Genomic DNA, 24189 nt, shown 5'->3' with positions numbered 1-24189 from the left:
ATGTGCAAGCAGCTATACCAAGAGTCAAATGGATGAATCCCTTTCCATATGAGATTAATGTAGATGAGGCCTCTTAATCTATTACAAATCTATTAGAAGAAGATATTGAGAAGATTTTTACCTCATTTGGTAATTATGAGGAAGTCAAAGCAAGAATAACAATAGACTTGAAAATAGCTACTCTTCGTAGGAAGAAGAACAAAAGGTGAAAGAAATATTTGGTGAAGGAGATGAAGAAGAAGAAGAAGAAGAAGAAGAAGATGATGATGATGATGATGATGATGAGGAAGAACAAGGCTAAGCCCCATTGACATTAGCTCAAGGACAAGGAGATGATCAAGAAGATACAAAAGGTGCCAAGGGAGAAGAAGTTGAGGAAGCACCAAAGAACACAAAGGCCAAGAAGAGAAAGGCAAAAGAAAAAATAGTGGAAAAACTTGAGAAGCCTATGAAGAAGATACAATAGAAGCCTACAGTACCCACTACTAGGTCAAGCACAAGGGTAGCCACTATTTAGGAAAGTGAAGTTGGCCTAAAGGAAAGAGGGCACCTGACATAGAAGAGCCGAGTGAGCCTATTAAGAAGACATACAAGAGATTGAAGAAGAATCAGTGTCTCAACTAGATTCAAATGAGGGAAAAATAGAGTTAGATGACATAAGCCAATTTAAAGTGGTAAGCCACAATCCCTCCTCTAACTTAGACAATTTATGTGATAATATCAAGTCAACTGTAGATTTATCTAGTTTTTTATATATTAAATTTGATAAGCTAGGGAAATTTGATCAAAATATAGTTGAGGAAGTCATATATGTCATGATGGCTACACTTAAATTAATTCCTCTATAAATTGCCAACTTACTATCCATGAGTCTATATGAATGAGTTGAGCAAAAATGGCAATATAGCTTGCAAATTGAAAGAGAGATCAAGGAATCAAGTTTAGCCCAAGTTATGCTAGAACTATAGCAAAGAAAGATTTCTAAAGCTATGGAAAAGTAAAAGATTAAATTTTCCCCCAAACATAGAGTTTCCTATATCTTGAAGCAAAGAAAGATTTCTAAAGCTATGGAAAAGTAAAAGATTAAATTTTCCCCCCAAACATAGAGTTTCCTATATCTTGAAAAGGAATATTGAAGATGCGGTAACAAAAAAGAACAACAATTTGGAAATCAATTTATGGGTCATCCACTCTAGCAATCAAAGAAAAAGGTGAGAAAAGGATTGCAAGGACTTGAGAAAGGTGAACAAGAGGTAGTGGACACTGCAAAAGAGGTTTCAATCAAGGATGGTAATGTGGAAGGCATTGATGAGACATTAGAAGCTATCACAAATAATGAAGAGAAGTAAAATGTCTAAGATGAACAAGTGTCACACGTCAGTCCTAAACATATAGTCCAAGTGATTCAATAGGACTCAATAAAAATAAAGGATGTTCTTGATAATTCACCTCATAAAATCAATCCCTTGACTAAAGGTGATTTGAAAAAGATATTGAAGGACTCCACCACAGTAGCTCAACTATGCTCAAAACCCATAATGGTGAGAGTTGATGAGATTCAAAATGTAGAAGTTACATCATCAGGGGAGCAACCAAAAGACACATCCAATGTGCCCCCTCAATCCATAGAAGTAAAGGAGAAGAAAAAATAGGATCTATAAATAGATCAAACTACAAACCACAAACAAAGAGTTGCTACAACTGAGACACAACTTTTAATGCCGATAGTTACATTTCAGATAAAAGATGTTGAGGTGCAATAGGTAGATACATCATTTCCTAGCCTACACAATCAAAGTATTCCAACTATACTTATTGCTAAGAGAGATGGAACTAAAGTTCACACAAGTCAAGAAGAAAGTCATGTACATAATCCACAAGCACAAGGTGAAGCACAATAGTTACAAAGTAAAGATGATAATCCTAGAGAGTTGAAGGTGACTACTGTAGCAAAAGAACAAATTGCCATATAGACTTTTGTTACCCTACTAGCTCCTGTTACTCCTCCTAGTAGTCAATGTCTTTAGAGGCCAAGTGCTAGTACATCAAGGAGCACATATGATACATCTTTTGGAGATGTAAGTTTAGATGAGGTGATTGAATTGCCCAAGTTTGATCTAGAAACCATCACAACTAAAGAGATGTACATTCAATAGGAAGCTCTATAGATAAAGAAGACACAAGAAATGATGAGAAGGGAGTATAAGAAAAATCAAAATTTGCATGAGATAAAAGACATATTTTATAATGCTTTTAGTCTCCCCAAGATGAATGAAGACAAACCCATCATTGAAAAACTTGTCATTATTGTTGAAAAAATAAAGGATGAAGACCTAGACTCAAATGTTAAAATTTTTAAATGGTTTTAAAGGAAATTTCACTCAAAGGTACTTGAGAAGATATCTAGTGCTATTGCACTTAAATAGGTTTATTTAGCAACCAAAATGGAGAGTGTGTAGAAGGTGTTAGAGAATATTTTCTCTCTCTACACCAAGATATGTGATGTGAATCTTTTGACATAGAAAGTTCAGAGAGATATTGACCAACTACAAGGAGATTTACAAACTATAGGTACTACTCTTAAGTTATCTCCTAGTCAAAGCCAAGCTTATTTTCAGATATTACTATCCACATAAGGTACACTTACTAAGCTAAAAGCACAAGATGAAAAAATTCAAGCTACCTTGATATGTATTCAATCCATGTTGACCCTACACATGTTAGTGTTCCATAAGGAACTAGCCTATGGTGAGACATTAATGAAAAAAGATCACCAACTTTCAACTCATGATGGCTCAATTGACCTTACTACCTAGCTAAACATTTAGTATCAATCTCTAGAGGTAGCATGAAAATATTAGGATGCATGCCTAAAGAGTATAATAGAGATTCATAAATCATATTTGGATAAATACACTATCAATGTACCACCCATGACATAAGTGTCAAAAAAGGAAGAAATAAGTATAATGGGGAAATGAGTTATGAGAATAATATAGTTTTGAGTAAGGGGGAGTAATAATGTAGAAACAAGGAACAAAAGATCTACTCAGTAGGTGTATCAAAATTAGATATAGAAAAGAAACATTTACTCAGAGGTTGTAATGGAAAAATAAGGTATGATAGTCAGTCATCCATATTGCAATATTTTGATGTTTTAAAGTTTTGTATGAGATTTGAGTGACAAATATATATTGTTGAGTTATGCTCACAAGAAAAATTGTATATGGATGACAACATGTTTTTTCCACTCATGTAAAAGGGGGAGATTGTTAATCTTAGATTGGTTTTGACAAGGCAGTGACAAAACACTTAGTCATTATCTATCAGTATTTCAATTAACATTGAATCAAAGCATTCCAAGCATTAGTTGTAAGATAATAAATGCTTAATATATAGTATGTGACAAGTCACTCATGAGCCAAGAAGACTATACATGTTTTGTGGTTTAGGTGCTGAGTAAATAGTGTATGTTGAGCCATTCAGAAGTTGAGTTACAACATTGAGAATGTAGTGATGGCCTAGCATCAGAGCCTTCAAATGCTAAGTGAATAGTTTTGGACATAGTTATTTGTAATGGCACAAACTTCTATGTAAACTATTTTTGGGACAACATAATAATTATTTTATGATTCTATAATATAAGTATGGAGGTATATTATGAATCCCTATGCAGTACATCCAACCATTCAAATTAAGGGATGCTTTAAGTGGTAATATGGATCAACCCTAGTCATTGATTCTTACCTAACACTAGTCCACCTATATTTACTTAAGGAGGGAAACCCTAAATAGTTTGAATGAGCAGAAGGCTACAAATGTTAAGTGCAAAGACAACATTTATGGTGGCTATAGAGGTTGTGACAATTATCTGAATTGTAGAATCAGATAAAGAGAATAGAGGAAAGCAGAGAAAGGATAGAGGAGACATATATAATCACAAGGATCAAGGATTTATCAATAAAGAGAAGATCTAACATCTAGCAAAAGAGTGCTAACTAAAGAATCATGGTGCTAAATCTTTTTAATAGGTGATACTGAGTAAATCTCCTAATAGAGTAGTCTTAGTAGACTTGTGTAAATCTCTTAACTGAGTGCATTTTTTATCATAAGTTTAAGGCCTTTAACCAGGCACACTTTTAGGAAAGTGTTGAAATCCTGTAATAGGATGAGACCTAACAATCTTTGTAAGCCTTCAATAGGGAAGACCCCTCATAGGGTAGATCATAATTTATGATAAAATTTATTGTAACCATAATTGGCTACACTTTAGAGTTGCAATAGTTAAGATTTATGGTTGTCGTCCCCACCCCAATTTTACCTTCTCATTAGAGGGGTTTTGGGTAACAAATTTATTGTGTTATATGTTATTTGTTTCATGCTATGGATGCAAATGTGTAGTTATCTACTTCAATTTACATACTAAATTATGAGATGGATGTGTGGGTTTTTTTTTGTGATTAAAGTTTTGAAGTGTTGATTCAGACCACACCCCCCCCCCCCCCACCTCAGAATTTACTTTCCCATTATTATTTCAAAAAAATTTACTAATCCTAAATGAAGATTCTAATGTATTCACTCAGTGTCTATTGATTTGTACACGATTTATTTCTTTTAGAATGAGCTAGAGGAATTATTCTTTTACTGCAAATTTAATTGCTAGGGTACACCCCAAGAATTCCAACTCCTTATTTTAGAGAATAAATAAGGTTCAAGACTGCTATAACATGTATAATTTGTTTGATAATTTAATGTTATTTCTTAAATCAACGTTACATGTAAAATGATGACTATGCAACTTTCATGAGAATGTTGTAATTTAAAAGATGTCAATAGCTTAGTTGGGTACTATTGTGTAGTGATGAAATTTGAAAACATATTTTTTTAAACATTAGTTCACACTTATATTAAATAAAAGTAATTTTTTAAAGGAGGGTTAGGAATACCCCTCCATAATCTCTTAAGGGTGGCCACGGACATCCTTCAAGAGGAATTTTCTTTTTTGTTTTGCCACTTTTATTTTCAAGTTAATTAGATTTATATGTTAAAATTTCTATGTTTAATATGCATCTAATGAAAATTTAGTTTTTAGGAATCTTTATCTATTTTGTGGTTAGGGTTCATGTGGACTCAAATTGATAACATTTGTTGTGTCATAAGGTTTTTAGGGAAAGGTATATGTTTGTCATAATGCACTTGTAGTGACAACAACATTGTTTACATCTCATACTATGGTTGTTAATTTACAATGGTTGAGTGCCCAACTCTAGATTGTGATAGCTAATTTAAAATGACATATGATTTTTTTTGGTTTAGGAGTAAGCTATGAGCTGCACTTCTTTTTAGTGTATTTTTTAGCACGAGTAATGTGCATAAATTTTTTTATGTTTCACTTAAATGGAAAATGGATGTCATGTTTAGTGAAATTTACTTGTATACATCATGATTGTATGGATTTCATTTCTAGTTCTAATGTATTTAGTACTATGCACTCTATTTGAATTTCTAGTGGCCTATATCAACTAGTTATAATGGTCTTGTTTGAGATATGTGAAAATCCTATGCTATTCTTAGTCTCAGATTTTATTCATCATGGTGGAATGACATTTACTTCCAAGCATGATGATTATATGGAATGGACATGAAGGGTTTAGTGACATATGTCATTGAGTTCTACAAGTTTTTTTTGAGTTTTGAAGGTTTCAATGGCACATGTCTCATCATCTTGAAAGATTTTTATATAAATGTATTTGTGCATGCATCATGGTTGAACAATATTATATATATGATTTAGCATATTCATTTTTTATGAAGGGTCTAATGACTTATGTCATTTATTTGTATAGTATTTGTTGTAAGGTTGATTCAATTTCTTGAAATGTGCTTAATTTTCCTGTTCATGTGTCATGGTTGAATGATCAATCTTATGCAAAAGAACATGAAACACTCTATGATTGTTAGATGAAAAATAGATATGCACACTATAACTAATAGCTTTTGTATAATTTAATTACATTTTATTAGTTTTATTTGAATTTTACATGATGGTATAGGTGATTGAGTTGTTTGGGTTTTTGTTTGAAGGTTACATGAAACTCCTACAACATGCATAGTATACTTATGCATGGTTGAGTGATATTTATACATATTTATATATATTTAACCACAAAAAGAAACACCAACCATATTTTAATATTTTTATTTTATTATTCATGCTAACGTTAGAATCCTAAATTGAAAAATGAAAGGTGCAACTATTATACTATGAGGACTGTACTCTTACAATGTACATGTCTTTTTCTAAGATAAGATTCTAGAACTAAATGTCAAAAAATAAAAATACAAAGTATTTTGTAATCATGCCATGTGGAAGCCTCATCACGGTTAGTACAAAAATTGTCTTAGAATATTGATCTTTTAATAATTTTTCTTTTTCCATTACATATGGTATCCATGCCACCTATCTTTTTAATTGCCTTGCATTATCTCTTGTTTTATATGCATGGAAGAAAACACATTTTCAAATAAACTTTGGCACAAGAATTGTTGCTAATCAAAACAACAGTTCACCTTGAAGAAAGCAATCCCTTCCAACCTTTTGAATGATGTGTTCACATACACATACATGGAAGAAACAATGAAATTTAGGCAATTAGGTATCCCCAACTTTGCAGGGGTCATAATGTTTTTACTCACTACTAGAAATCCATAACAAAATACCTTATTTTAAAGGTCTTGAAGAGAATTAATTTCAATCCCTTGGCACCATAAAATGTTTTTCCCTAAATTCTAATCTGAAGACCTCTAGAAATACACTTTGTGTAACATAGAAAAATACCAATTTTTATTTTTTTTGAATTTTCTTAATTCTAGTCACTTGTCTTTTGCAGTACCTCAAATCACTCAGAACACCTTTAGAATGCATCATTTGAAGGGTTTGGTAGATAAATCCATACTATCCATTGATAAGGACTTAAACATATTGAATGTTTGGACAATTGATGAGTCTGTGAAATTTTATATCATGAACACTAGGTTCAAAAACTTAAATGTTTGATACAAAAATTTGACGAAGGGATGACAAGGAAACATAACTTAGTGAAAAAATGAAACAAAGTTAAAATACCAAGACCAAGCATGGGAGTTGAAGTAATTTTTCAAGGTCAAAAAATTTCCAACTTTAGGGTAATATTGTTGGAATTCTTTAGAATAATTAAGAGGGGGGTGAACTAGTTATCCAAGGTCCAAATGTACAAATAAAACTTTTTAGTGCTTAAAAAATTTATATCCATAAAACCATATCATGCATGGATCCATTGGATCATCCAAAACCTTAACTTAGTAAGTCACTTTTGTATACAAGGATTAGTAATGCAAAGAACACTAAATATCAAATCAAAAAGTATTCACAAAACTAAATAAACGTAACTTCAAGATAGACTAAGATGAGCTCTCAATTGAGAATATGAGCCATTAATGGGCTCTCTTAGTGAGAAGCTCTCTTGTTGAGTAGCTTTAGTCTAATAAGAAGCTTTTGTATAATTAAGATAAAGGGATTTAATGGCATAAAAATAAATAAATTAATTAAATAATTAATTAATTAATAAATGATGATGTCATCAGAGACTTTTTCAGAAAATTAGAATACTTTATTTTCTAAAGGATTTTTAGGTGTCTACATTTTGCCCCTCTTTGACATAGTGTTGAAACAACACTATTTCAAAGAAGTTCAGATATAAACGACATGGAGATGACTTTATGGAGCAACATAGTTGCCCCAGTCTTGGGTAGAAGAGAGAGAATGGATTGCATAATGCCCCATCAAGAAGGTGATGGGGAGAGAAAATGAGGCTCGATGGTTTCTTAAAAAATACAAGAATCTAGGATGAGCAAGGAGACTCAAATTGGCAAAGAGAAGGGGTTGAATTAGCTCAAACTCTCACTATGGGAGAATGATAAAGGGAGAATTAGAGGTGCAAGAGTAAATAAGCTTAAGACTTTAGGGGAGATGGAGGATAAAGGAGCAGAGCGCCATAAAAAGGAATCCAAGATAAGGGAAGAGCTGATGGGAAGAGATAAAGCTGAAGCAACAGGATTTTAAAGAGTCAAATTGATGGAAGATGGGTGTCGGAGATCCCTAGGACTAGGATTGTGGATCTCAAAAGATGAGGCTTGGTGGATTGATTTGATGGGTGGATCCCTAAGACTAGGATTGTGGATCCCTAAAGCTAAGAGTGATGATTGATTCTGAGAGATACAGTTGCACAAGTTGGGGTAGGAGAAACGGATGCTAGATATGGATAGGGGATAATGGAGATGAAGGAAATCCATTGAAGCTTTTTGAGCAGGGGGATACTTCAAAGAGAAGTATCAGCATGTAGTTAAGCACTAGATTTGCTATAGGACTGTTGGTTAATTTCCAAGGTTACCAAGAACATCAAGGCCTTTTCACCAACTATCTAGAGAACTAATAGACTAACTCAAAACAAACACGCAAGGATTGCCCCAGTAGCACACATGAAACCCCAAGGAAATAGCATGGAACTGAAACTAGTGAATCCATAAGAAGAAATGAAAAACAAACAAAAGACCTAATCAATACCTTATGCTCAGATTGCCCCATTCACAGCATACCATGATATGAAAGATCATGGCAACCATGAGGAGGGAACAAGGAGATTTCTTGGAAAAGATACTTCAAGACCCAAAAGGGAAGATTCCAAATCAAAAGAAAGAAAAAATCCAAAAGAGAACTGTTTGCCAACAAGATGGGTAGGACAAGGTACTAACGGACCAAGATCAGACATGAGGAAAGCTATATCCAGCAAGGGCTGGTGGATTTTGATTAGTGATGCACTTGGCAAGCTAAACTAAGAAGGATAACACTTTGGTGACAAGAGATCTAGCTAAAAGATGCATTGGAATAGCTAACCAAGGGTTGTGCAATGTGTGCAAGATGTTGATAAAGGATGAACTAACATGAAAGCTGGATAGATACAATGGTACTAAGCTAAAGAGGATGTGCAAGCTGACAGACCAAGATATGGTACAAATGTACAAGTTATTTTGGATAAGATTGGATGTACAAGCTATGATACAAGGTATGATACAAGTGTTGGATACAAGATTATTTACAAGCAGTATAGGAGCTCCGGATGATAAGATAGCAGGATGGCTCAAGTTGGTGAAAGATGCAGAAGCTAAGGATGAGTTGATAGTAGAAGATATGGATTTGGCAGGATGCATCTAATGATGATGATAGATGTGCAACCAAGGATGGGGACAATGCTAAGGTTGGTGGTAGCTAAGCTAATAGATGGTGCTAGAGTGAATGGCTAATGAGAGAATGACATTGGATTTGCATGAGGATAGCCTAGAGCGAGATACCAATGACAAGGGAGGATGGACAAGACAAGATCTCCAAGGAATACAGTGCCCCTAGTTAGAAGATGACATGCGGAAGGAGGTCTTACAATGGATGTGATAGAATTGAAGCTAGGATGGAAAAGTTGAAGGCACTAGGGAGATGGATGATAGCTGGGATGATGGGGTGAGGTTGCAGAAGATAACTAGATAGTGATAGATAAAAGCTAGAGGATGAAAGATAGGTGGATAAATTGGAAGATGGAGCTAGATGGCAAGATGTGACCAAAACCATGAGGATGATAGGCTAAGCTGGGGATGGCTAGATTATGCATGATGCTTTTTTTCCAAGTTTTCATCATGGTACTTCTCCAAGGTGCTTGAATTGCCAAGTTTTCACCAGTGGATGCTTTATTTTTTTGACTTTTTGACTTTGGACTTAGCTAGAATGATTTTGGCTTTCTTTAGCTATTTTTGGCTTTTTTGGGATTTTTCACTAGCTGTTGAATGTTCAATTTTCTTGCTAGCTATTGGTACACTGGATGTGTGATTTATGCAATAGATCAGATTAGATGGGATTGATGGTAGGAGATGGAGGGATGAAAAGCCTGGAAAGGAACATGAGATGGGGATGCTTTCAGGATCAACATTGGCACATGTTGGGATGGGTGTGAAAAGAGCATATGGGGGATAGATGGTAGATGCAGGCTTGATGGTGGATTTGTGGAAGCACACTTGGGGATATAGGCACCCAAGATAGAGTTAGGAGATGGGGGACACGAGTCACTGGATGGGGGATTAGCAATGGTGGATGCCATTATGCATTGGGTTTCAACTTTTTTCTTTGGGATCCACATGGTTTTGGATTTTCTTTTCATAGGCTTTTGCATTGTTTTGCATTCTTTGATTAGATTTTTCCTTTTTGGAGTATGTCTTTTAGAATAGACACATGATTGCCTAGGATGTGGATTTTTAGCTTTATGCATTTTGAAGTTGGCATTCACATTGTTGTGCTAAGCTTTAGGAAGATGGTTAGGAGAAGCTTTGTGAGATGGAGAGGATATGGAAGAGCGTATAGGGGGATGATGATGGATGATGTGCCCTAATATGTGCCTTTGTTGATCTTGCATAGGAATGGAGGGAATAGGATTTTTATGATGGCTGAAAGGAGGGTGGAGAATGGTAGATTTTGGGACATGGGAACCCAAAATGGATTTAGCGGATGAAGGGGGGATATGGTAGGTTGTTTTGGGTTGCAAAGATGGTGGAGAGGGGATGACATAAGATTTCTTGAAGGAGTGATGGAAGGCTGGCATGGTGGGCTTGGAGATAGGCTTGGTTTGGGGATAGCATGTAGCAACACTTTTAGATGGTGAGCCAAGAGCATGAAATCCTGGATTATTTTGTGCAATAATAGGCTTTTTGATTCCTTGCTCTTGTGGTCCTAAACCTTGACCTTGATAATTCCATCGATTGAGCATTTGAACAAACTGAGGAAACATTTTTCTTGTAGAAAATGGTAGAAGTGCTTTATTAGATGTACTGCAATGGGGAGATATTGTTCTTAATTATTCTACTATGAGGGGGCCACCATGGATGAATGTAAGTGAACCAAGAGGGTAGATTATAGATGGTGGAATAGCTTGGATAGGTGGTAAGATAGAAGCATGGAGCGGAGGAGATGGTAGGATAGGATCTTGATTTAGCTGATGGGATGAAAATATATCTTGTAGTAGAGGAGGTATGGCTTGGCATTTTGGAGATGGAGGGGATGGTGACTACACTATGGATGGAAGACATGGTATGATGATATCTTTGTTTATGCTTTGGGGGATGTCAACATTCTTTTGGGCAAGATCTTGATAGGATTGGATTGGAGTAGATGGTGCGATAGGAGGTGAAGGGATGGATTCTTCAAAGGCAGAGGATGAATAGATGGGAGATTTGGTAGTGGAGATGGGTGAGTAGAAGATGGATGCATAAGGGTCATTACGGGAGATTTGGGAAATTCTTGGAGGTCATGTGGATATGATTTGGAGGCATTTGATAGGTGGTGGGATTTTGATGCTTGCGAGAAGTGGAAGGATTTTAAGCAATTTGATGGATGGTATGGGGATGATAGCTATGGGAGATGGAGGTGATATTATAGATGGGGAAGCTTCATCACTGACTACTTCACATGGTTGGATTAGATGACATGGCTTATCGACTATTGGAGGTAGCTTTTCTTGTATTTCCTTTAGGAGATTCCTGGGAGACTCATGTGTCGAAGGTGGAGGTGGTGGATTGACAGGAATAGCTGGTGTGATGGGGGTGGAAGATTGGAAGCTTGGTTGATTAGGTGATGGAGGAGAAGCTAGGATATGAGATGGCATGACTAGATAGTTTGGAGGAATGATTGGATTTTGGGGGATGGTTGGCAAAAGGCATCTAAGGCTCTCAAGATACCCATCATAGTCAACAAGATTTTCGTCATCATTGGAATAGGATGTAGCAGGAGAAAGGACAATGTGACCAAACTCATCATGATAGGGTTGGGATTTCATGTTTTGATGATGAGTTGGAGGGGGATGGGGTCTTGCATATGGATGAACATGGAAGCTCATGGTTGGATTTTGATTAAGCATAGATTTTGGATTGGCTAATGAAAGATTTCCTAGGGAGAGTCAAAGTCACATGATAGACCTAAGGAGGATTGGCTAGAGATTTTTGGCTTTCCTGTAGGTGGAAGACTTCAAGGGTATGCTATCAAAAAGTGAGAGTTTTGCTTTTCTATGTACAGGATTGGTGGCTTTTGGTGTCAACTTGAGGATAGAAAATTGATCCTATGGGCATGACACGAGATTGACCACTTGTGGATCCCAACCTTTAGCTTAAGGTGATGAGGGATGACAAGTGACAAGGCTAGATTACCCTAGACAAAGCTCTGTCAAAGGGATAACCTTGGGGAGATTGAGGGATTTGGATAGATTGATTGGATAGAAAACTTTGGTAGAATAACAACAATTCCTTAAATGCTTGGGTGATTTTGGATTGGATTGCTAGCTAGCTGGGGGGATGATTTGGATGGACTTTGGATTTGGGATTGTTGTAAAGCAAAGAACTAGATAGATTCGGTTGCGACAGGGGAGCTTGGATGATTTTCTGATGAGCCAGTGACTACGCTAAGTATGCCTTGAGCTGGGAGATTTCAGCCTTTTTGGGATTTTGACCAAAGTTGGCAAACATTCATTCAAAAGCTATGAACAAACAAGCAGACAAAAGTTTGGAGCAAGCACGTCAAACACACCAACATCTTAAGAGGCTTTCTACAAGGATGAAATTTGGTTTAGCTAGGGAGTCCTTGATATACACAAGGTATGTGAGGCCCAAATCTGTAGATAAAACCAAAAAGATGTCACACAGCCAAGAAGAGTGGTAACGCACTTCTCCTCTTTCACTTCTCAAGGGTATAAAGTTCCTTGAGGCTTAGGCCGAGTGATAGAATTTTGATCGCAAGAGAGGTTTCTTTGGATTCACCTCCTAATCTTTATACTCTGCCAAAATGTTGGAGTTGAGGTCATCCCAAGGGGTGATGAAATCCTTGAGTAGGCCTCCTAAAACTTAAACAAGATTTTTCATCCTAATCTTATGCACCCAAGATGGCCTCGAAAGATGACAAGGGGAGAGAAGACTTGGATGATCTTGGGCTAAAAGACAGAGTTCTTTTCCAACTAATGCTTAAGTTTTCTGATGTAGACTTTTTGAAAACACACATGATTAAGATGCAAAGGTTCAATTTCAATTTGAAATGCGCCAACAAAAGAGAAGTGATCGAAGAATGAATACACAAAGGAGAGTTAGGGTCAACAAGAAAGTAAACCTGCGTGCTCGGAGGCCCTCCACATCAAGTATTGATTAATTTCCTTTAAGGCATTCAAGAGTTGGTGTTTGTTCATTTTAAGGCCAAAACAAAGATGTGTGTAAAGCTCAATTTCAAGCACGTACCTAGAGGCCCTCCATGTCAAGATTTTTTCAATTTTTATGCCCAAATGAAGTGTTAGCAAGATTAATGTGCATTCAAGAAATTTTCTTTCTTAGAAAAACCAATAAAAACTCAAGTGAGTGGAGTTTGATTTTTGTGGAGCATTTAACACCTTCTTAGGTAGACCCATCCCTATATATGGTGCTGATATTGTAACCAATGGTTAGAATGATGGGTGATTAAAGAGGGTGAGTCCAACAACAAACTCACTCAAAGTGTCTTTATTTGTTTTTATAACTTAGAAAGTTTCTAAAATGTGGATTCTTTTTATGCCCCAAAAGATGAAGTGTGATGTATGATAATGATTATTAGATCTGTGGCATTCAAGATTAGATTTGTTATACATTCTAATGAAAAAAAAAAAACTTGATTTTAATCTATGGCACTCAAGAGTGATTTTAGCAACATGCATTCAAAGATGAGTGTTTAAACATTCAAGTTCTTTCCTTCGAGCATTCAAGATTGAGATTTTGTGTGTTGTTTTAAGAACTTTGAAGTGCTTTGTTTTAACCTTAGATCATTCAAGATTGAGTTTATTTGAACTTAAATTCAAAGAGGAAGGAATAGGGATGCTTTTTGTTCCAATTTAGATCATTCAAGATTGTTTTTGACTTTAAAAAATGACTCTTTGGACTTTGGTTTTCATTCAAGATTTTGTATTCTAATTTGCATGTTTTAAGCCCAAAAATGATATTCCTAGATTGTTTTGATGTATGAAAAACCTAAGAAACATTCAAGATTTTTCAACAAGACATTTGTTTGGAACAAATAACAAAGCTTTTAGGACAATTTTGGCATCCATTTAGGACTCTTAGTTTTCATGAGATTTTAAAAGAACTTTAAAATATTTGCAAATAAAGTTCATTTTATCTCTGATTGATGCTTTGAGTTTGATTTAGAATTTTGTGTGCACTTAGTGTTGATTTTGAACCTTTTGAAATGGAAACTTGAAGTTCTTTTTAAGTTTCCAAAAATGAAGTGTTCCTAACTTTGCATGAATGCATCTAAAACTTTGATGTTGCAAGGATGCAAATGATTGGATTGATTTAGTTTCACTTGTTAAAAGATTTTTTCTTTTTTTTAAAAAAAAAATTTAGTTTTTAATGGATTTAAGTATGATTTGAGGGTTCATTTTAAGCACTAAAATAAGGTGTGTATGATTTTGCTTCCTTAAAAAAAAGGGCCAAGATCCCACAAGAAGAAGAAGAAGAAGTAGATGAAATAGAAGAATAATATAGACAAGAAGAAGAAGAAGAATTCCAAGTGCTCTGTCCACCTATAAGCTTGAAAAATCTGAAAACACTCTAAATCTCATCAGAATGTTTGAAAAGAACTCTTTCTTCATCTTATTCTTGCTTCCTTGGACTTGCAAAACCTGATTAAATGTCAGTACCAATCACCAAAACATAAAAATTAGCCAAAGTTAGTACAAAACATGCAATTTTGACTACAAAGGATAACAAGCATGACCCATGTGGTGTCCCACCGGGCGTGCCAGAATGTATACAAGGATTAGTAATGCAAATAACACTAAATATCAAATCAAAAAGTATTCACAAAACTAAATAAACATAACTTCAGGATAGACTAAGATGAGCTCTCAATTGAGAATATGAGCCATTAATGGGCTCTCTCAATGAGAAACTCTCTTGTTGAGTAGCTTTTGTCTAATTAGATAGGATGTATGCTCGGTTCTCCAAAGGCTTCAATGGTGTTCTTGACGGATTTTGGCTTGGGTGAATGGATTTGATGTAAAATGGCTTCTCAAAAATGGCATTATGGCTTTACTTCATGATCAAAATGGCATTACTTTGTTACTATGGGTGATTGTCTTAAAATGGCTTGGGAGAGGATTCTTTAAATAGGCAAAGGGCTTGAGGGATCAAGGGCTAGGATGCAAGGATGGGAGAAAGCTTATGGAAGGTTTAGATTGAATGAGAGGAGAGCACATGGATTGTGCCTCCTTATAGCCAATCAGGGAGTGACACATGTCACAGGGTCATTGGTTAGAACAAGAGGGGTTGAGGGGTCAACAAAGGAGGCTCAAAGCTCATAAAGAACCTCATAATGGCTTGTAAGAGCAATGAATGGGCTTGTAAGAGTCATTTATGGCTTTGTGGGCTTCATAAAGTTTTATGGTTGGGATATTTGTGAGAGAGTTGAGATATTTGACTTGGGTTGGATTAAGAAAGTCTTAAGCTTGACTTAGGAATGTGCAAATGATTAAGGCTTGGATTAGGCTTGGATTAAGATTAGATTAGACTTGTTAGAGATGGGCAAGTGAATGGCATTTAATGAGGGTGGGTGAAGGAGGAGATATTTGTTGGCTTTGGCTTGGGTTAGTAAGTCTTAGCCCATGTTTAGGGAATGTGATAAGGTTGGGGGGGGGGGGGTTAGGATTAAGGTCAAAGATAAGGACTGACATCTTCTAGAAGAGTCTAGGCTTTGGATGAGGATGAAGACTTTCTAGAAGAGTCTAGAACTTCCTAGGATAAGGATAAATAAGGTTTTTAGGAAATAAATAAAGTTTTATTTATTTCGAGGGTTTGGGTTGAGGAGATATTTATTAAAATATTTTTAATAAACATGAGAATTAATATTTAATATTAATTAAATATTTTGAGTTGGGATTAGAGGTAGGAAATGATGGGATTAGCCTTTAATCGAAATTAAAGAAGGATTAGAAGATAGTGGAAGAGGTTAGTGGTCTTAAGGAAATTGACCAAGTTTTGAGAAAAAAATAAATAAATTATTTATTTTGGAATTTTTGGTCAATTTATTAATTAAATAATTAATAAATAAGGAAATAATGTTTAAATGAGATTTAAACATTTTTGGGAGGGATTCCTTAAGTAAATATTTTTAATTAAGATAAAGGGATTTAATGGCATAAAAATAAATTAATTAATTAATAAATGATGATGCCATCTGGGACATTTTCAAAAAATAAAAATACTTTATTTTCTAAAGGATTTTTAGGTGTCTACAACTATCTTATGTCAAAATAACTTTGTAGAAATGTAAACATGAAATACTACAAACTCATTCACATAATTTGACATAAGGATTTTACATGGAAACCTAATTTGAGAAAAACCACCAATAACATGCTACCCAATTTCACTCTGTAGAAGTGATGCCCTATTAAAGGCCAACCCTATTAAAAGATTTTGATAACCCTATTAGGAGTGAGCCTTGTTAGAAAAAAAATTGAATATTTCATTAGAATGTCACTTGGTTAAAGAATTTACAAATGACTATTAGGTCAACCTTAATCCAAAAGATTTATCCAGACTAATATAGTTGTTAGAAAGTAAAAATAGAACTTGATCTGATAATAAGATACAACTCACTTGTAGATTACAGATCTCTAGTTTAGTCCTCCATTCTTTTTGGTGTTCATACTCTTCATCTCTGACATATTTTTCACCCTCCAAGCATTCAACCTCTTAAGCCTTTTTTCTTTATACGCTAATTGCAGTCTCTTCTATTTGGCCACCATATGAAGCAACACCCTAGACTTCTTATCTTCCTTAGGTTCTTGCACATGAAAACCTTTACTTCTAGCCTACTATCAATATAACTAGATAATTTAGATATTTTTTGTTTAACCATAATCATCCATTTTAGGGTTAGGTAAGATTCAAAGAATCTACCCACTTTTCTGTTTCAGTCTCTCTAAAATCTTCTTCTACAATCTTCCTTGAATTTTTCTCAAAATGATTTATCTTAAATTATTTGCCACCACTCATCATACTTATCTTCCACACACTTCAAATAATTCAAGAAATAAAATTAATCATCTTAGATTTGTCAAATTTTTTACTTAACACTTTTTGTTGTCACTTGGCATCTACACTATTCACTTGGCAATAACAATCTTCTTATGCTTGGCCAACACTAGGTTGCTTGGAATCAACTATGTCTTCTCATCTCGGTCATTACTATTATTTTCCTAATGCTCAACACTTACTAAATTATACTAACTATTGACATATACTAACTTTTTGCTCAGCCTGAATGAGAATTTGCTTGAATTACACTATTTGCTCAGTCAAGCTTGGTAGACACTTTTATGAAAGCACTTCTTCTTGGATTAGCTAAAGTGACAATTTACTTTATCCTTAAGTAGATCAACAATACATTATATCATCAATATTTTACTTGGTCTTAATGCTCCTTGTTAGTGTAGTTTTTTATTTTTCTTATTTTGTTAGGTTTTTCCTACACTTTTAATAATCTGGCTTAGGTTAATAAAGCATGTCTTATTAGGTGAACGGTTGTGAGGTGTCACCTTCCTACATATGAGCATCCATTAGCTATCTTAGGAAGATACTTTGCTATCTTTAGTCCAATAGATGGTTGCTCCTCATTGGTTGGTGTTGCCACCTCCTCCCTCTTCCTAGCCTATATAAGCATGCTACTTGGCTTGTATTTGTATCTCTTGTTTTTGCATCCTCTTAATGCTATTTTTCTTCCAGCATTTGCATTACTCTCTTGGAGACTAACTCTATGATACTATTTTGATTTTGTATCATTTGCAATCATAGTTTAGATATTTATTCTTTGCACTAGTTTTCTGAGTTATTAATCTTTTCAGATTCTAACATGGTATCAGAGCTTTTCTATGTGCAAGAGTAGATTTTAGTTTCTTTATTTGAGAGATTCGAGGGGGGGCTAATAAAATTTATTGTATTTTTTTTAAAAAAAAAGTATGCTCTTCTCTTGCATCTTTGGATGATCCTGAGAATCAAAAAAGTTTTGACAAAAATAGTTTTTCTCTGGGATTTCAATCTCAAATCTGACAACCAACTTGCATATTTGAAGTTTTCAATCAGTATTGCAGGTTCCAACATGTCATTGATGGACTTAGGAAGCTGATCCAGCATTTGCATGTCATATTTTGGTTGCTGGGGTCATTTTTTGATTTTTGGAGCTATTTTTTACTGGTAAAGGCGTCTAATTTACAATACAGCAGCATCTTCTATACATCAACAAGAAAAATGCTTTCTGGGTTTTGTTCGCAGCCTTGAAAAATGATCTGGGTATCTTTTAGATTTTGCATGCAAGCTATATATTTTGCAAAATCAAGCATGAAAAGCTACAGCCATACCCCTCTCCATTGGCAATCGCAGATTTCAACGTAGTTTTCAAATGTCTTGTTCTTGCTCATAAAGACTCTGATTTTGATGATTCTTGTTATGAACTTGGCTATTTTTTTGTGCTTTATCCACTAGTGGAGTTGTTTTTTGATTTTCATGCATTAATTCTTCAGAAATTGCAGATTCTCGGTCGTGACTGTGGACAGTTCTCATTTTAGAAACTTCGGAAGATCATAACTTTATCATACAACCTCGTATCGAGATGATTTTTTTTTTGAAAGTGCATAATTTTTTGAGTAGATCACAGTGGTCCTATTTGTTTCCTTGATTATTGTGTCTAAATTTTACTTTCAACATATGATCTTCATGAGGGTTTGTAATGCATTGAAATTAAGACCACTAAGTATTTCTTTCTAGTGGTAGTTGTAAATGCACTAAAATAAAGTGCCAAATTATATTTCTTTGAGGGGGTTCTTTGATTGAGTAAAAAGGGGGGGAATTGTCGTGGTTGGGTTCTCTTCTTTTTAGCATTTCTTCTCTACATTTCTTCATCATGGATCAAACAAATATGCCCATCCTAACTCCATACAATTACTTTGAGTGAAAATCATGCATGATAATTCACTTAAGGAAAGCTGGATTAAATAGGATAACTATGGGACTTGAAACTGAACCTGCTAAAGATGAAGATAAGCCTAAGTGGTTTAACAAATGTGATGAGGCATATGGAACATTGTGTTTGTCTGTTTCTCCTTACTTGCTATTTCACATTGAGTCTTTGGATACACCAAATAAAGTATGGACCCATTTCTACATCCACCTAAGCTTCGCTTATGGGGGGTGTTAGTGTAGTTTTTTATTTTTCTTATTTTGCTAGGTTTTTCCTACACTTTTAATAATCTCACTTAGGTTAATAAAGCATGTCTTATTAGGTGAATGGTTGTGAGGTGTCACCTTCCTACATATGAGCATCCATTAGCTATCTTGGAAAGATACTTTGTTATCTTTAGTCCAATAGATGGTTGCTCCTCATTGGTTGGTGTTGCCAGCTCCTCCCTCTTCCTAGCCTATATAAGCATGCTACCTGGTTTGTATTTGTATCTCTTGTTTTTGCATCCTCTTAATGCTATTTTGCTTCCAGCATTTGCATTACTCTCTTGGAGACTAACTCTATGATGTTATTTTGATTTTGTATCATTTGCATTCATAGTTTAGATATTTATTCTTTGCACTAGTTTTCTGGGTTATTAATCTTTTCAGATTCTAACACTCCTTTTATACACCATATAACTCAACCCTTCTCTAGGTTGACAAGTGTTATCTTCTCTTTTCAAATCTCCTTCATCAATCAAATAAATGATAGCATTTAGACCAAAAATAAATTATCTCAACAACAAGTAGTAGGTTTGACATCATTAACAAAATAATGATTCTCCCATGATAGGTTCTACACTTCAAACAATCTCTTTTCAACAATATCCCTCTTTAGCATTAATAAAAAACCAATACCAACAACAATACCAAAAAGAAAATTAATATTTGTGAAATTTCTCCCTCTATTAGTATATATGCCTCTCTCTGATATCTCCCTTAACCTTATATCTCCTTCTTTGATCTCTCTCTACTGTCTCCTTTCTTATATCTCCCTCTTTGACAAAAATGCCAAAGACTTGTCATCTTTTCATGCAAATATAATCAATTCAGGTTCTCCCTCTATCACCTTGCATGTGACTATATTTTTTCTTATTTATCTCCTTTATTACTTTTGGAAACTCCTAAAGTAAGATCCACTACACCAAATTTTAAAATATGACATTCAACTTAGCTAATGCAAGGCACTACTCTTTCTTTTTAAGTGGCTTTTGATAGGGGTATCACCCCTAGTTTACCTCTAAGATATTCATGGACATCCTTAGGTAAAACTTTTGTGAATATATCAGTTATCTATTCTTTTGTATTCACATATTCTATTCTCACTTCTTTATTTTAAACCAACTCTCTCAAGTAGTGGTACTTGGTTGCAATGTGCTTTGTTTTTGTGTGCATCATGGGATTATTTGATATGTTCATAGCACTTGTATTATCAAAATAAAATACAACAAGTTTAGTAATTTATTCCTTTATTCTTTTGAATAGTTATTTGATCCATATCACATTTGTATAATTCACTACAACAACCACATGTTTAGCTTTAGTAGTAGATTGAGATATACAATTTTGTTTCTTACTGGTCCAAATGACCAATCTCTTTTCCAAGAAAAATGCTCCACCAGTGTACTCTTTCTATCATCAATGTCTCCAACCAAATTAGCATCTACATAGGCTCTTAATTAAATCTTATTATTCTTCTTGTAGTATAGAACACAAAATTTTGTTCCTTTCAATTATCTCATGATCCTTTTAATGACCATCAAATGATTCTCCTTAGGATTTGTAGAAAACCTTGCAACAATCCCAATAGCTAATGCAATAGAAGGTCTTCTATGTACTACATATTGTAATTTGTCAATCAAAGACTTATAAAATGTTGATTTACTTCAACAAAATCACCAATTTTGGATAGTTTGTGTCCTATCACCATAGGAGTATTAACAAGTTTTGAATCCTCCATACCAAAAAATTTCAATATTTTCTTTACATACTTATACTAAGTGATGTAAATACCATATTTTATCTAATATACTTGTAAACCAACAAAGAACTTTATCTCTCCAAACATATACATATCCAATTCTTTCTTCATTTCATTTTCAAATGTCTTACACAATGCATTTTTTCCTCCAAATATGATATCATCAAAAAATATTTCAGCTAGTAAAATCCCTTTACCTCCTTTTATCTTCAACTATAGATTTTTGTTATCATCTGTCTTCTCAAAACCAATCTTCACAAGATAATTGTGAAGCCTTTCATACCATGCTCTTGGGGCTTTCTTTAAACCATATAAAGCTTTGTATAATCTACATACCATGTTCTTATTGTTTGGATCAACAAATCCTTCTAGTTGTTTATTGTAGAACTCCTCTTCTAGTATACCATTCAGAAATGTTGACTTCACATCCATTTAATAAACTCCAAAACCTATGTATGCAGAGTAAGCATGCAGAGTTCTTATTCCTTCTATTCTTGCAACTGGGGCCAATGTCTCTTCATAGTCAATTCCCTCTTCTTATCAATATCCCTTGCAAAATAATCTTGCCTTTTTCCTTGTAACTTCACAATTCTCATCCAATTTGTTTCTATACTCACTTGGTTCCACTCACATTCTTATTCTCTAGTCTAGGTACTAGAGTCCATGTTTTGTTCTCAATTGATCAATCTCTTCTTTCATGGCTTTAGTCCAATATTCATGCTCTAATGCATCCTTTACTAAATTAATCTCATGCATGCTCAAAAAACATGTATCACTTCTACACCTATTCCTTGTCATTAGTACAGTGTCATGTCCCCTTTTCAAATAATAAAAAAATAATAATCTTTGCTAAGGCAAGCAGGCCCAAGAAAGTGAAGTTTCGGAAAAAGGGGGTTAATCTTTGGAAACCGTTGGACTAATAAATGAAATTATTATTAAAATATGTTTCATTAACCTCTCTTGGACGTGAGTTACAGTTATGGCCTCTTTTAAGGGGTTTGGAAGCATTTTGGGAGATTCCAAAACTTGTTTTTTGCTCATTCTTTGTTATTCTTCAGAGGCTGCCAAACCTGTGGAGAAGGAGACCCAAGAACGGGAGTTTGCAGGTTTCCAGGGAGACCCAAGAATGAGAGTTTACAGGTTTCCAAGAAGGCTAATTATGGGAGTTTGAAGCCATTCCATTTGCATGCTCATATAGAGTTTGCCTTTGTGCTGAACAGTGCAGATTTGTGAGTTTTCGGGTGTGTTTATTGTATGAGTTTGGTGTTTACAGTTGAGTATTTCATATCAGTTTGGGTTGCTGCTGTATTTAAGAATTTAAGGTGTTAAAATAGAGTTGAATATATGTATTGGGATGTGATTAAACTTTTGAGATAGATTATTAGTGTTTTTGTGGTGTTTCCGAGCATTTTTGTGTTAATTTCGAGAGCCCGATGAGCATAGTTTTTGTCCTACATTTGAGAACTATTGTGTAAAGGATATATGGATATAGAAATTTCATTTTATAGGATTTTTTGCTGCTGAATTTTTTGTAAAAATGTCCACTTTCAGATTTATTAATAATAGGTGAAGCTGTGAAGCTTTTGGCACAATTTCTGGCATACCCGATTTGGGGTTTCTTGAAAAATTTGGTGGATCTTTGTGATATTAGTTGTTTGATCTTAAAGATCTAATTAGAGGTTGGAAATATCATACAAAATCAGAAAAGGGACATTCCAGTGGTATTAGAGTAATGATCTTGCCAGCTTGAGGGTTTGTAGAAGTTGCATGTCAGTTTTGACAACTACCCAAATCTTGCATTTCAGTTTTGAGAACTACCCAAATCTTGCATGTCATAATTTATGGTTGCATGTTGATTCTAATCAGTTTCATGTCAAAATTTATGATTTCATGCTACTTCTAATCATTTGCATGTTAGTTCTTGGTGAATTTGGTGGTTGTAGAAGTTTGCATGTCAGTTTTGACAACTACCCAGATCTTGCATGTCAGTTTTGACAACTACCTAGATCTTGCATTTTTGACAACTACCTAGATCTTGCATGTCATAATTTATGATTTCATGTTGCTTCTAATTAGCTACATGTCAAAATTTATGGTTGCATGCTACTTCTAATCATTTTCATGTTAGTTCTTGGTGAATTTGGTGGTTGCATGTTGCTTCTAATCAGTTGCATGTCAAAATCTATGGTTGCATGCTACTTCTAATCATTGCATGTTAGTTCTTGGTGTTTGAAGAAGTTATATCCTATTGGGGTTACACTCTACTTTATCTAGAATGGACAGGTATAGTACAGAGTCTCAGAGGACACGATCTTGGACAATTGATATCCAGAGTCAAAACAGTAGAAAGGATGGTTATTTAGACATTCGAGATAAACTTATGAAAATAAGCCATGACATGTATGAACAGTTGGTTGAGCACCATCGTATAATGAATGACATGTTGTCTGACCCAGCTAAGGTGGATAAGTTGACTGGATTTCTATTTGGAAGATTTTCTCACAGGATAGATGACACAATTCCCAAGAACTTGCATGAGGAGTTTGAGAAACTAGTTGATAGCCAGGTAGAGATCTTAGATTCTACTCTGCCACAGGAGGTGGTGGGAAAGGATATTACACAGATTGATAGTAACAATCAACTTGATACTCAAATTGAGACTATTGTTTATAGGTCGTCAAAGGGTGATGCCATAGGTATTCAGGATGGTATAGTTACAATAGGCAGTGACTATAGTGTAGTGGGTTCAAATGATGATTATGAGGTGTTGTTGTGCAGGATGGTGAGATACCTGGTAGAGATGAGTAGACATTGAGCATTCATGACTTTGCTGAGAAACAGTACCAGGCACAGTTAGATGGTTCATCACATGAGGTTGAGGCTGGTAGTACTTCACATGATTTGTCTAGCCAGCTGAAGGTGAACAAAGATAGTATTGTGACTTCATTATCTCATCATGAAAAGTATGTGGAGTTAGTTGGTATCGGTCATATTACTCAGGTGAGGAGTTTTCTTGAGTTACCAGTTGATTCTAGTTTACGGATATGGACTCGAGATTGTTATATTGG

Source organism: Cupressus sempervirens, chromosome 4 (assembly GCF_028749045.1).
Source record: "Cupressus sempervirens isolate cs-2001-9-10 chromosome 4, ASM2874904v1, whole genome shotgun sequence".
Classification (NCBI taxonomy): domain Eukaryota; kingdom Viridiplantae; phylum Streptophyta; class Pinopsida; order Cupressales; family Cupressaceae; genus Cupressus; species Cupressus sempervirens.
Note: the sequence above shows the minus strand (reverse complement) of the source record.